Genomic DNA, 13,541 nt, shown 5'->3' with positions numbered 1-13,541 from the left:
AAACATCTTCCCCTGCCTTACTGATAGTTTTATGACTTTGATTTTGATTCTGGGCCAAACTGGCCATATGGCCAAGCTGCCTTAGTACAGAAACTCTTTGAGCCATTTGCCCTAGGTACCATTCATATTTTTCTTCTCAGGCTTCAGACTTCTCTTCCATGTGGCTTTTGACTGACCTCATATTTTGGCCAACAGTTAGTGTTGGAAAAAGATGGTTAGGAAATAAATACCTAGGAGATAGTTGGTTCAAAATGAAGACATTCTTTGAACAGTGTTCATTCTAGAGAATCTCGAGGACTCAGCAGTGTTGGATCTAGCCCAGATTTTGGCCACATCTATGACTTCTAACAAGACTGGTATTCTTACCTATTGGCCTGAGGTAAAGAGTGGGTGTTGGGCTGCAGCAGCTGTAGAGTGAATAATAGTAAATATAAATCTCTGCATTCAAATGTCTTTTTTTTAGAAGATGATTATATAAGTCACAGAAAAAGAAGGCTCGTCTTTTTATGATCTTGCTGTTTTCTGGGAATTTTGTCAGTCTATAGAGAAGAGTCTGATCACTTTTAGATTGCATTGGATTCCTCAAAAATACTGGCATGCCCCAAGCGCCTTTTCTTTTTTTAATATATCGTCAGTATTAATAGCTGATGGCATTTTTTTTCCTAAAAAATTTAGTCCAATAAATGCATACTATGCCCCCACGTCTTTGTTTGGTGTTATAGATACCAGTGAGACCCTATGCCTTTCTTCAAGGAGATTTCATGTAATTCAGGATTACATAAAACAAAACAAATCTCCCTCTTCTTTATTATATTTAAAGGTCTTTCAGTATCTCTCTTCTTGCTCTAGAAGAGCCTTTCTCAGACCAAGTTGCAGAATCAAGTCTAAGATGCTTTAGTAGCATTTTCTTCTCAGCTGAACAACAAAATCATTGAATTCCTTTGAGTCCAGTGAATCTGCCTTAACAGTCCAGGTTTATTTCAGAACAAAAAGAAATCCACTTGGAAAATGTAGAGCCTTCATAGACAAAATTGCCCTGACTAATCAAGCTCTTTAGGCTGAAACTTGTATTACTTCATACACTAAAATGCCTGGGGTAGGTGGCTTCAGGCTTAGCTGGATTCAATGGCTCAACCAGTAACACCTGTCTTACTTCCCGACTCTTCACACCACCTTTGTTCTGTTTACCTCATTCCCCAGCGGGCTGTTTGCATGTGGTAGCCCCTTGCAGTTCCAGGCTCACATCCTGCTCATATAATCACCCCAAGGGCCAATGGTTCTAGCAAAAGTCCTAGTTTGGGCTTTCATTATCTCAGTGTGGGTCCAGACTGTGGACACGGTGGTGTGGGGTCCAGCTGGCCAGACTCAGGTCAGCCTGGACTCAGGGGTTTGGGTCAGCCCTACCCAACCAACCAGACTGAGGGCAAAGTCAGGTGTCTCCTTACCAAAGAAATTTAGAGTCAATGTTCCAAAAGAAGAGGAAGAGAGACAGAGCAAGCAATAACCACTGTCCACTGCGATTACCTCAATACATTCTAGCATATTGGAAAATCAGGTGGTACAAGTCAGGTAAAAAACATACAACTAAAAAAAAAAAGATAGTAACAACAACATAATTACTGATGGTCAATTAAAAAGTAAAATATGCCCCCCCAAAATTTTGGGTTTTTTCTTGATCTTCAAATGCCTTTGATTTGATTATTTGATTGGATTATCCTCACTGATTTAAACAGATTACACTGCAATTGGCCTAGGTGATTCCTAAACTCATTTTAAACAAACAAACAAAAAAAAGTTGGGGGAAAGGGGGGTGGGGTGGGCACCTGGCTGGCTTAGTCAGTGGAGCATGTGACTCTTGATCTCAGGGTCATGAGTTCAAATCCCATGTTGGGAGTAGAGATTACTCAAAAATAAAATCTTTTAAAAAAATCCCACAGTTCTATGAATTGGTTAGGTTGATTAGTTCACTGTTTTGGAACCATCTAAGGAAGGTTTTTGGGTCATAAAATTAAGTAAACTAACATAGTACTGTGTAAACATTCTGACACTCATCAGGTTTTTTCAGGCCATAGTTTCCCTAAAAGGCCAATCTAAGATACACCCCTTCAGGGGATTCTTTATTTAATATCACTTCATAGAAGAAGTGAAGATGGAATTCAGCCCTATATTTGGATGAAACTATATCATTTTTATATGATTATTTAATAATATTATATTTTTTCTTCAAATGTATAAGCACATTCTCACCATGACTCAAAATATATAAAATAGAAATTCATGAAGGAATTTTATGGGTAAAATGGAAAGTATTCCATAGAAATATATAATAAAATAGCTGAATAAGTTTTTAATGATAAACTTTTAAAAGCAAAATAATAAGGTCCAACTCTGAGACTAGAAATTCCACCAATTTTATTTGATTTACTAGTATGGATCAAAATGATACTTCCCTCAAAAAATATATAATTTTTAGTTTATTTTCCTCTTTATGACACTGGTGTGTTTTACCCAAACAAAAACTCTCCAGAAGATATTTACCATTTCATTCTATATTTTTCTATTGTGCTCATATTTTCTTTTACTTACATTTTTTCCATGGGAACCTTGGTCCCAATAAAAAGCAAAAATCTATTTCATAAATTGACAAGAGTGGCGACTCCTTTTTTTGAAAAAGATCATAATAAACCCAGCTTTATCAGCTTTACAGTTATTTCATAAGCCTTTTTTTTAACTAAGTACTGCCATCTACAAAACACTCTTAATTTCATTTCTGAAATAAAATTTACATGAAGTTCAGTAGCTCATTGAGAATGCAACAACATTCATTGTGGAGTTAGCATTGTTCATCTTCTCATTGTAGCATTTGAACTATTGTGAGGCTATCTTCCCATCCACCATGGCCTCCCACAGGTACTTGTTTTCGCGATGAGATTCGCCAATCTTTCATTATTCCAGAAAAGATAGTAGCCGACTGTCTCTCTCTAGTGGACTCGGTGATCTTACCTTGAGGTGTTAAGAATCGCTAAGGGCTATAAGGACTTGTGTAAATTACAGCCATGCAGAGAGGTGTTGAAAAATCAATAAGTAATGAAATAGTACTGGAGTGAAGTAGCCAAGAGAGCAATGGGTGGGAAACTCCCGAGGATGCAGTTTCATTTTGTCAAAAGGTAAAAGAAGATGTTCTGATGTGTTTCGATAAAACTGGCTTCCTTGGAAATGAGAGGCTATTGGCATAGATGGCGGGAGAGTCATTCCAACGCGCCATAAAATACAGTGGACTGTGGACTTCTTCGTACAACAGTTTAATTTTAGACAACCATGCATTTCATTCTAGTGGAGCAATAAGTAGGGCATTTTCTTCAGCACGTTGGGTGTTTGCCCTGTCACAGTTTTCTGTTCCCTCAATACTTGAGTGCACCCCCATTTCTTCTCTTCAGGGGATCATCCATATCGCCTTCACAAATCATCTTCATCCTTTCTGATCCTGCTTTAGCAATGTTCCCTCAGAAAGTCATAGTGTGGTTGCCTGCCCACCTGCTCACAGAAGGCTCTAGATACATTACAGCCTAGAGGCTGAAAGTCTCTTCTAAGCCTAGTAGCCAAAGGGCTTTGTTTTGAATGAAACATTTGTATAGTTGAGAAGCCCTGAGCTGATATTTAAATCTCCTGGTTTCTTTTTCTTTTATTTTTTTAATTTGAAATGACATATATCCATGTTTCTTGTGTTGATGACCTGTTTTGAGGAAGTAGAACTGATTTTTTACAAAAAGAAGTTCATGGGGCATTTGAATATAAAAAGGAAGTGGGTGGGGGAGAGAGATCTAATTCAGTCAAGTTTGTTGGAGAGAACCTGCTTCCCCCCTGCTTCTGGGGGAAGGACCCCTTTGTCTCTACCCTTCCCAGTGGTGATAATGCCCTTCACTCCTTATGTGTCCATCTGGTATATAAATGAAGCTATCTACAGAGAAGGATCAACCAGCCACCAATTGAATCTAGAGTCCTAGATCAAGGAAAGGGGAACCATAAACATGCCACCCAAGAACTGGTTGAAATGATGGAATTACACTTGCTTTTTGTGTCTCTTTTTTACTTACATGTAGCTTCTAGCCTTTGTTTGTCGATACACCAATGAAACCTGAAAATGTCCCCAAGCTGTCTTTTGGGTCAGTTGGTGTCACTCCAGCAGTAAGAGTTGAAACTTAAAAAAAAAAAAAAAAAAAAAGATAACCAGTATGGAAGAGAAGAGAAGAAAATAACCAAAGTTTGAATAACCAAAAGACTTGTAGTCTTGGTGGTACTGTGACTTGTGTCTTAAAATACCAAATAAAATATTCTACTTACCTATTTTCCCCTTACAGACACCCAGGTACATCTGACCGCTGACAAGCAGAATCTTTCATATCTGATAAAGCAGGGCAGTAACCACAAAGTGAAAAGCATTGAGATGTGAACCAACTACCAGTCTATTCCCAGCCTTTTTATGATATGTTGAGTATGTTTCCCAGTAAGTAATGAACTGGTCTTAAGTATTATTTCTTATTCTATGACTGTGTCTGCCTTTATCATGTAGTATTGGAAATGAAGACATATATACATTTAATAGAACTATGTACACTTCAGGACTCAGGAAACCACTTTCTCTCTGAAATATCCAGATAGAGAGTAAGTGGCTTGGGTAGCTTGAGTTATCTGGTGATTTGACTTCCCCCTTTCACTTACATGAACATATAGAATAAATTGCATTGTTTGTGCCCGGCATCTACTACATTTCTAGATAAGAGCACAAAGATGACAAATCCAACAGACCATAGACAAGTACTTGTGTTGCTCACTATAACCATTATGCTTGGCTGTCCTCTATGTGACATACCCACAGTAAATCCCTGCTAGTCATGCTTCCATACCATGGACATAGCAATACCCATCTGCTCTGACAATTCATCTGTTGATGCCATTATCCATTGTTTATGACATTGCAACCACAGTAATGAATTGATATGTCTTGATCTTTGAAATGCTCAGACAGGAGGCCACACATTATAAGAAAAAACAATGTCATGACAACTCTATTCGGCAGGGGTTGGAAATGTATATTGTGCAGGAAAATGCATTAAAGTTGAGAAGGGTTTTGTTTAACATGATGGTTTTAAAGACGTAAACAATTATGATGGGCAATAACTCCTTCAATCAGAAGATTGTGAAAAAGCTCTACACAGGGTGCTGGTGTGATTCCAAGTCGTGCTACCACCACAAAACACTAGGGGTCACCATATTAATACCAGTGTCCTGGCTCCATTGCCCTCCAGAGAGCCTACCATCCCAAAGCAGTAGGCTCCCTGTTTATTCAAGGAATGTTGCTCAGTGCCTATCTTCATGACGTGTAACCATTTGCAGTTATTTCAAGCTCCACTAAAATAATGGGGTAGAGTCCTCTCTAGGCCTCTTTATGGTGAATGACATTTTTTTAAGGGCCACCTAAGAGCATCAATCCAATATTTTGGGCTAGAGGTAATTATAAGGGGTGTGCAGGCCAATTAACCAAATATAGAACATTTTCATTCAAGAGCTACACAGTATGCCAATTCAAATGTTCTGCTAAAGCTTGAGTCTCTCAGACCAAGATGATACTTTCCCATTTGCCAGGATGGGGGCTTCTGTTGTGTGTTGACTTTAAAAATGAATGTCTTGCTCTTCCTTTGTTCCTCATCTCTATGCTTTCGATCCCCAACTCAGAAATTATTTTCCAAGGACAAAATTTCAGCAGTTGTCTATCAGCTACAGATAGGCAGTCCCCAGGCTTCACCACAGCCCTTAGGCTCAGAATGGGAAACGGGTGGCCCAGGTCCATAGGGGGCCCCAACCTCCTAGTGACATGATTCTACTTACCCCTTTTTCAGCTTTAAAGGATAATCCTACCCACCCCACCACCATAAGCAGGAAGCAGTAGTTATCTCATTTGGGGTAACGCTTCTGAAGGCTGGGATTAAAGCAGTTGAAGATCTGTGAACAGCATTTAAACCACAAAAAGAGTATTGCAAGGGAAGCAGATGGCAGGTGATAATAATGGTAAGATCATAGCCTAGCTAAAGTGCACTTTCAAAGTCAAAATTAATTTCAAAGCTTCTGGATTTGTACATGTTCTCAGTGTTTCTCTTTCATTTATTTACTGAGTACCTAACACATGGAGGCATGTGTTAGGCAATAGGGGAGACACAAATATATACATGTGCAAAGAAGATAACTAGTGGGTACTGTGTCCTTTTCCTTGTCCTCACCATTTGTGCAAGTGCCTTCCTTACCCAAATATATCCCTTCTGTACCTGCCACTTGTCTCCTACCCCATTCAGTCATGGTCTCTTGCTTTCCTCTGCATTCCCTCCTCTTCTGGACTTCCCATCACTTACCTTCGTCCTTCCTTTTTCTCTCTAGCCCATTTGATTGTACATAATTATAGAGAAACTGAAGTGTACTTTGTAGTATGCACTTACCCTCCTTAGACTTCATTTTAAGGCAGGCATTTCTTTCTCTAAGAAAAGAAAATATTGATATGACTTTGATCTTCGCATATAACCTTCAACCAGTTCTTTTCTGTGGGTTTATCAGCCCTTGATAGAAAAAAAACAAGGGATATCCTCTTTCTTCCCCTAGAACAACCATAGTTTAGTGGGAAAGTGGTTGAAGATATTTCTATGTAGCAAATTCTGCAAAGCCCATGGTACAGAAGTAGAGAAATAAATCAAATGCATACAAAAGGTATTTGTTAAGTAGGTATTTTGGGAGACTTGAAATATGCTTCTGTCTAACCTGAAAATTAAACTCTTGTGGGTCTAACCCATAATTCCTATGAAATGACAATGGAGTCATCCAGGGTATAATCATATCGAAGGGTGTATTATTTGCCATTATTTGTTTTTTAATTTAAGTTCTTCCAAATTCTAGCCTATAAACACCATACATAAGAGAGTTCTTTAACTAGAAATAAGGAAGCTTTCATTGTTAACTCAGAGGTTCATGACTTTAACCTTCCATTTCTCCAGAATTGGAAATTCTTAACAAAGTGACCCTTGGTTATTTGCAGCTGCCAAACAGTGGGAGTAGAGAGGGAGAAAAAATTTCTCCAAGGCTCTCAGAGCAGTGTATATTGGGCTCAGACAAAAATTGCAATGGTATGCATCAAGGTCAGAGGCATAGTACTCAAGAAAGAGATAGTTCAGAGTCAGTTATATCATACATTTTGTTTTCTTTTTGGATCTCTAGTTGATGGCAACCATAATATAATTTTCTGATCAGAGATTCCTCCTCTTTACTACATCCAAGGCTATACCTGAATGTTCCTGATAATACATTAAATGAGAAGGCATTAAAACACAAGTTCCTAACCAGAGGTCTATGGGCCCTAGTAATTCCATGAATAGGTTGGAGCCCCCTGAAAAAAATGTGAAATTTGGGGCATGCATTAACTTCTCTGCAGAGTCTATAACGTTTATCATTTTCTCACTCGAGCTACATTCCCCAGGAGCTTAAGAACCCATTGGATGTGAGTGTCTTGACTCAAAGAGGTCTTTCATGACTGAGTCAATAATCTCCTGGTCAAGCTTTATCATCACATGAACAAAGAAAATTCAAGTAATAAGGGCAGCTCGGGTGGCTCAGCGGTTTAGTGCCTGCCTTTGGCCCAGGGCATGATCCTGGAGACCTGGGATCAAGTCCCACGTCAGGTTTCCTGCATGGGGCCTGCTTCTCCCTCTGCCTGTGTCTCTGCCTCTCTCTCTCCCTCTGTCTCTCATGAATAAATAAATAAAAATATTTTTTAAAAAAGAAAATTCAAAAAAAAAGAAAAAAGAAAATTCAAGTAATAATAATAATGCTCTTGACACTGATGTGGGTGTTACCTAGTTGTATCTCTAGGGACAATGTGAGCTTAGTATCCTCCTACTCCAGCAACTTCCCCAGAAGTCAAGTTACCCATAATAATAATGCTCTTAGTATTGGCTGAGTGTTTATCATATGCCAGAGCATCGTTCTAAGGACATTATGCATATACATTTAATCTTTCTCCCAAAGGAACTATTATGATCCCCGTCTTATAGTTGAGAATGCTAAAATACAGAGAGGTAGGCAGCTTGCCCAAGGATACAAGGTGGGAAAAGTGGCAGAAGAAGACATAACCAGGGTCTGGCCTCAAAGTCCGTGGGCTTAACCAAGTGCTTTAACCACTATGCTCTAGAGCCTCTTGGCTGAGGGGTACTCCCAGCCAGGGTTTGCCCCTTTCAAAACAAAATGGAACTGAGAGTCAAAGGAAATGTGGCCGCTAAAACATGAGTAAGAAAATAAAGCTTACTTGCTTCACCCCACTACCCATTCCCAGGATAGTAGCAATTCAGGGGAATATGAGCAAAATGCCAAGGTACTCGTCGGTGCTGGCGAGGGCTCCAGGGGCAGCAGGCAGGGTCATGGGGCCCAAGGGAACTGATTGGTCCTTAGCTTTCAGGATCTGTGGTCCCTCACATTCGAATAGTACTTTCCAGTTGGCAATTCACAAACCCTTCTCTCCTTTCTTTTAACATTCCCTGCCACCTGCAAGGAAGACAAGGGGTAGATTTTTAACAGACTAGGAAATGAAGGCCCCAAAAATTTGTACCTTCCTTAAGGCCATGGGACGAGGTTACAATAAAGTTGTGTCTAGGGCCTGAGTCTCTGGACCTTGGGTTCAGTTTTTTTTTCCACTGTTTTTGCTGCCTGGTCTTTCAGTGTCACTTGGTATTGGAAACTGAAACACCCCATCAGGCAAGAATTCCATGTACACCCAACTCCATGCAGCAGATTTTTTAAGTTTTTTTTTTTTTTTTTTTAAGATTTTATAGCGGACACCTTTTTATTTGTGGGCACATTTTAGGCCCCAAACCGACACAAAGCACATTACTTCCCTCATCTCATTTAATCCTCAAAACAACCCAGTGAGGTGACTGTTATTTCCCCAGTTTCGCAGACAGGGAAACTGAGGCATGATAGCACAGCTAGTAAACTACAAACCTGGACTTCAGACCCAGCTATGTCCCATTCCCCACCGGTTGCTCTTCACCACCGGGCCATGCTACCGTCCAAGGAGACAGGAAAAAGCAGAGGAGGAGGAAATGAACAGCCTATTTTGTATGATGAGCAACGCTTTCTACCTTCTCTGAGGACGGCGCAAACGGAAATCTGTTTCAAGCACCAGCACATAAGGTTAAAATTAAAGAGGACAATTATGAGCGATTAGTCACTGGAGTGGGGCTCCATGGGCGTCTTCAAAAATAGGATCAGCTCTCACTCACTTGGACCTGGCACAGAGGAGCCGCCAGAGAAGCCTTTTCTAGGCTGGGATTCTGTGATTAAGTCTTTTAAAGGAGCCGGACTGCTGAAGCTCGTGGGAAACAATGGCCCCATTTCTCAGGGGCCATCGAGTCAGGCAGGTCCCAAGGATATGTCCTTGGCTCCCAGCGATCGTGAAATCAACACCAGAGGCGCTGGCGCTGGATCACTCCCCTCGGCAGAGCTCAGGAAGGGAGCAGCCACTCAGCCCTTTGTTCCGAAAGCCCAGGAAGCCGGGTGGCCAGTGGTTAGGGTTTCAGCACCTCTGAAGGCACCGGTTCAAACGGCCGCGCCTCCTCAATCTGAACTCACCCTGCGGTCCCCAGAGAGGCGGCCTGAATGGACGCGGGAGGCTGGGCAGGGCTTTGAAAGGCCGGGGGGATAAAGTGCTGGGAGCGAGACCCGGAGCTGGAGGCACGGGCGACAAGCGAGGCTTCCGCGCCAGCTGCCAGGCCGAAGGGGCCCCTCCGCCTCCGGGTGCCCCGGGAGGAAGGTGAGCGCCCGCCTGGGTCCGAGCTGCTGGCCCAGAAGGCCGCGCCCTTGATGTGCTGGGGGGGGGGGGGGGCGGTAAAACTCCCCTTTGTGGGCCCTTCCCTCAGCTTCCAGCATTATGTCTACTAAAGAGTGTTTTCATGTTGCACAAGAGGCCCAGCTCGACCAGGGCCACAAGCCAGAGAGGCCACAAGTCTCCCTCCAAAGGTGGCTCAGAGCCGCGGGCAGCACAGCTCAGGTATCTGGCTCCAGCCCGCAGGGAATCTGGACTTGTCCTCCAGCAGCAAAAAATATGTATCTCGAGGGTTCTCCCTGACAGAGCTATGGGTAGGAGGAAGCCAGAGCGTGGACTGACTTATGGCCACTATAGAAGGAAAGGCGAGAACTAGGGGAAGGAAAAAAAGACAACAAAACAGGTGGAGTAGAGTAGTGGAAGGGAGGGTTTTATGTGTGTGTGTGTGTGTTGGGGGGGGGTTCTTTTCTTTCTTTTTTTTTTCCTGCAGCAGTGTCTCTTTTGGAGATCTAAAATCTGCAAGTGTTACGTCAAAGCTTTCTCCAAATGACTTGATGAGGGTTTTTTGTTGTTGGGTTGCTGCACTCCCGGGACTCATTGGGATGGCAGGATAAAAATTAATTAGAGGCTGTTTGGAGGGGGCTTTGCAAGACAGCCTGAGGCTACGCTTCAGTCTGGTTGTTAGAAGCAATATCATCACCGCCTCCTCGCCGAGCGAACAGACCTGCGCTGGGGCGGCCGGGGGGAGCCACGGAACGTTCAACACAGACATCAGAGCCAAGACTTCCTCCCAGAGAGATTACTTACCACAAACCAGTGGATCTACCTGCTGACAACCTCAGAAATATGTCTTGTTTCATTTTCAGATTTTTAAGAGGGGTTACACATGAAGCTTACAGAATCCTGATAAAACCGCTCCAGGAGGAGGACGTACCGCCTCTGAAAATGACATTCAGGCCAGGCAAAGCCACCAAGCAGACATAAGGAAGGCAAGAGCCTTTCCAGGTGTGGATTTGCCTCCTCTTCGGGGGTGGCACACTGAAAAGGGGACTTCTAGAAGTTAGCACGTTTCCACATGACCAAGGCTGACCAATGATTATTTCAAATTCAGGCCATTTACAGGGAAAATAACCCAAGCTGTCTTTGCTCTTCTGGTCTTTATGTTTCTCCCTCTGCTTCCTTTGCCCTGAAGTCCTCACACCACCTCTCCTCTCTTATCCACATGTAATCCTCCCCTACCTGAATGTACTGGGTCAATGAGCGACCTTGAAGTTTAAATAATCGGGAATTGGCTCCTCGAATCCAGATAAAATAGTTCAAAACACAATATTAGCCCTGACGTTTCAACAGCCACCAGTAGCTCTTCTGGCTCTATATTTCACCCTGGAAATGGAATGCAACGTGAGCAAATTCCTGGGTCCCCTTCTTAAGAGCATTTTCAACCATCATGAGAAGTCTTGCCCACTTCATATATGTAGTTTATCTCCAAGGCCAGCATAATAATGTTAGCTAGTTAGTCCTTAAAACATTTCCTGGGATGCAAACAAAATTCAGATCCCTCTTTTATGGATGGAAAAACTGAGTTTGTTTGTATTTCCCACGTCCAGAAAAAAAAAGAAAGAAAGAAGAAAGAAAGAAAGAAAGAAAGAAAGAAAGAAAGAAAGAAAGAAAGAAAGAAAGAAAGAAAAGAAAGAAAGACATCTATGTGTGAGCTCAAAGAAAATAGGGCAACTCCTAGGGCCCTTCCCGCTCCCTAAACTTAGCTGTGTCCGTTTTATTGCCTATAATTGCTTCCTTGCATCATATTGAGAGGTGGGGAGGTAGGGTAAACCAATGGGAACAATTGCCAAAAGAAAAACAGCAAGCTTTCCCCCAAACAGCTGTTTCCAAAATGAATTCACCATCTGCATAATCTGAAATGGCAGGGCCTCACAGCATTTTAGCCACTTGACACTTTCAAATGCGCCTTCTTTCGGGTGAGTCTTACTCTCCCAACCTCACAATCAAAGTTGATCATGGTGCTTGCTAACATCTTCAGAAGAAACGAAAAGACCTTCTAGCAAGGCTCACCATTGAATCCGAACACTTGGCTTACTTCAGAAGGGGTGCCAGAGAATGGTGAGCCAAACTAACAGCACTTCCATGCCCCGATGGCATGTTCTTACACATTACCGGGAAGACAAGAACCAGTCCCCGGGCACGGAGACAATAGTAACTGGTTACCGAGCTCAGGGGGGAGCCTGAGAAAACCCCTTGCCCGTTTGCTCCCTGCCAGAGGGAGGCAAAAGGAGATGGGTGAGGGCTGCATTCAGAAACTAGGTACCTACTAAAGTGAGGGTCAGGGGGTACGACTACATAAAGCCAAATCCTCTCCACTAAGTGCTTTCAAAACTAACCAGTCTGCCTGAAAATCAATCTGCCGCTTTATAAGCAGCCAGCATATTTAGAACCATGGAAATTAAAGATGGAAAAGACCTATTAAGTCTTCTAGAGCATTCCCTAGGGCCCAGTGCAGACTCATTCCCTGAGGTATATTTGTTAGCGCTATGTCAGGCCTAATTTCAAGTGTCTCAAGCAATGAACATGAAGGAGGCAGAGACAGAGGTGTCTGCCCACCGCAGTGAACAATGATCATGTGATTAGAGTTCTCCCAGCTGCTCGCTGGCCTTTGGCATGCCCGGAAAGGGTTTGGATTCCCCAGGGCTTGGCCCAGAAGAAAGCAGCAGCTTCTAGAAAGTAGAGACATAGAGAACATCTCTCTACCTCTTTGTGTTTAAGCAGAGTAACACGGTGTCTTTCGGAAGCATCCAGGCACCAGCCTCTCTGTAAATAAATTGCCACAAAGGAAGAACAGAGAATCCAGGTGTACTAGAACTCATTTTTTTTTTTAATAAAATAAATCCTACCCTTAAGGAATCCAACCTTCCCTCTCACGGGTTTTATTCTGGGTTGGTCAGCAGTCAACTAAATCACCTTTCCAACTGGTGACAGAATGGAGGAAGTACTTTCAGAGATGCCAGGACTTTATTCTAGAACATTTAGGACCAAGTGAAATGAAAATAAGAGCAGGTGGCTTCACAATAGTACAGTCAAGGGTTTTCTGAGAAAACCATTTCTCTCTTTGTCTCTGTTCCCAGCTAGAGAGGAAGCAAGTGAAATTCACAGTTTCAGGTGGGAGCGTCTTCAAATGGCTGGAAACAGAAGCCAAAGCTAATAGAATCCAGAGAACAAAGGGATCAAAACCAAATACAAACAATGTTCTTTTTATCTCTCAGTTTTGAAATGATGGAGAAAGTCCCTTTAGATATTCTAAATATTAAAAATTCGAAATCTGGGCATTGTCAGGTCCACCTCTGCTCTACGACATGAGTGAAATGAACAGTGAGTCATTCACTGGCCCCGGGCAGAAACCCTGCGACAGTTCTCCTCTACCCAAAGATCGGAAAATTGTGACCGCTTCACATTTCTGGGAATAGGATCATCCAAAGAGACTCTCCTGCTCCATTTCTGCTCTAAAGAAAGAACTCCATTTTCTTTGCCGGATACTTGAAGCAAAACTGAACTTTTACAAGCCTGGAGTTTGACTCACAGGCCCATTCACTCCTGGAGCGCCGCCCCCCACACCCCCACACACACCCTTCCCCCTACAGCCCTCTTCGTCTAAAACATTATCTCATCTCAGCAT

At 42.4% G+C, this 13,541-nt stretch overlaps 1 long non-coding RNA gene across 35 annotated transcripts in view; it reads left to right on the top strand.

The window, feature by feature from the left end:
• Positions 1 to 13,541, top strand: part of LOC111096046 — a 267,063-nt gene that overhangs the window by 163,250 nt on the left and 90,272 nt on the right. For 32 of the 35 annotated variants that reach the window (XR_005360162.1, XR_005360169.1, XR_005360168.1 and 29 more), the window contains 2 exons: positions 4,359 to 4,504; positions 5,898 to 6,066. This is a non-coding gene — a long non-coding RNA (uncharacterized LOC111096046). The remainder of the gene's footprint in view (positions 1 to 4,358; positions 4,505 to 5,897; positions 6,067 to 13,541) is intronic. The other 3 variants (XR_005360187.1, XR_005360188.1, XR_005360185.1) reach the window with 1 other exon arrangement.

Source organism: Canis lupus, chromosome 5 (genome assembly GCF_011100685.1).
Source record: "Canis lupus familiaris isolate Mischka breed German Shepherd chromosome 5, alternate assembly UU_Cfam_GSD_1.0, whole genome shotgun sequence".
NCBI lineage: Eukaryota > Metazoa > Chordata > Mammalia > Carnivora > Canidae > Canis > Canis lupus.
This window is presented reverse-complemented; position numbering and strand designations above follow the sequence as displayed.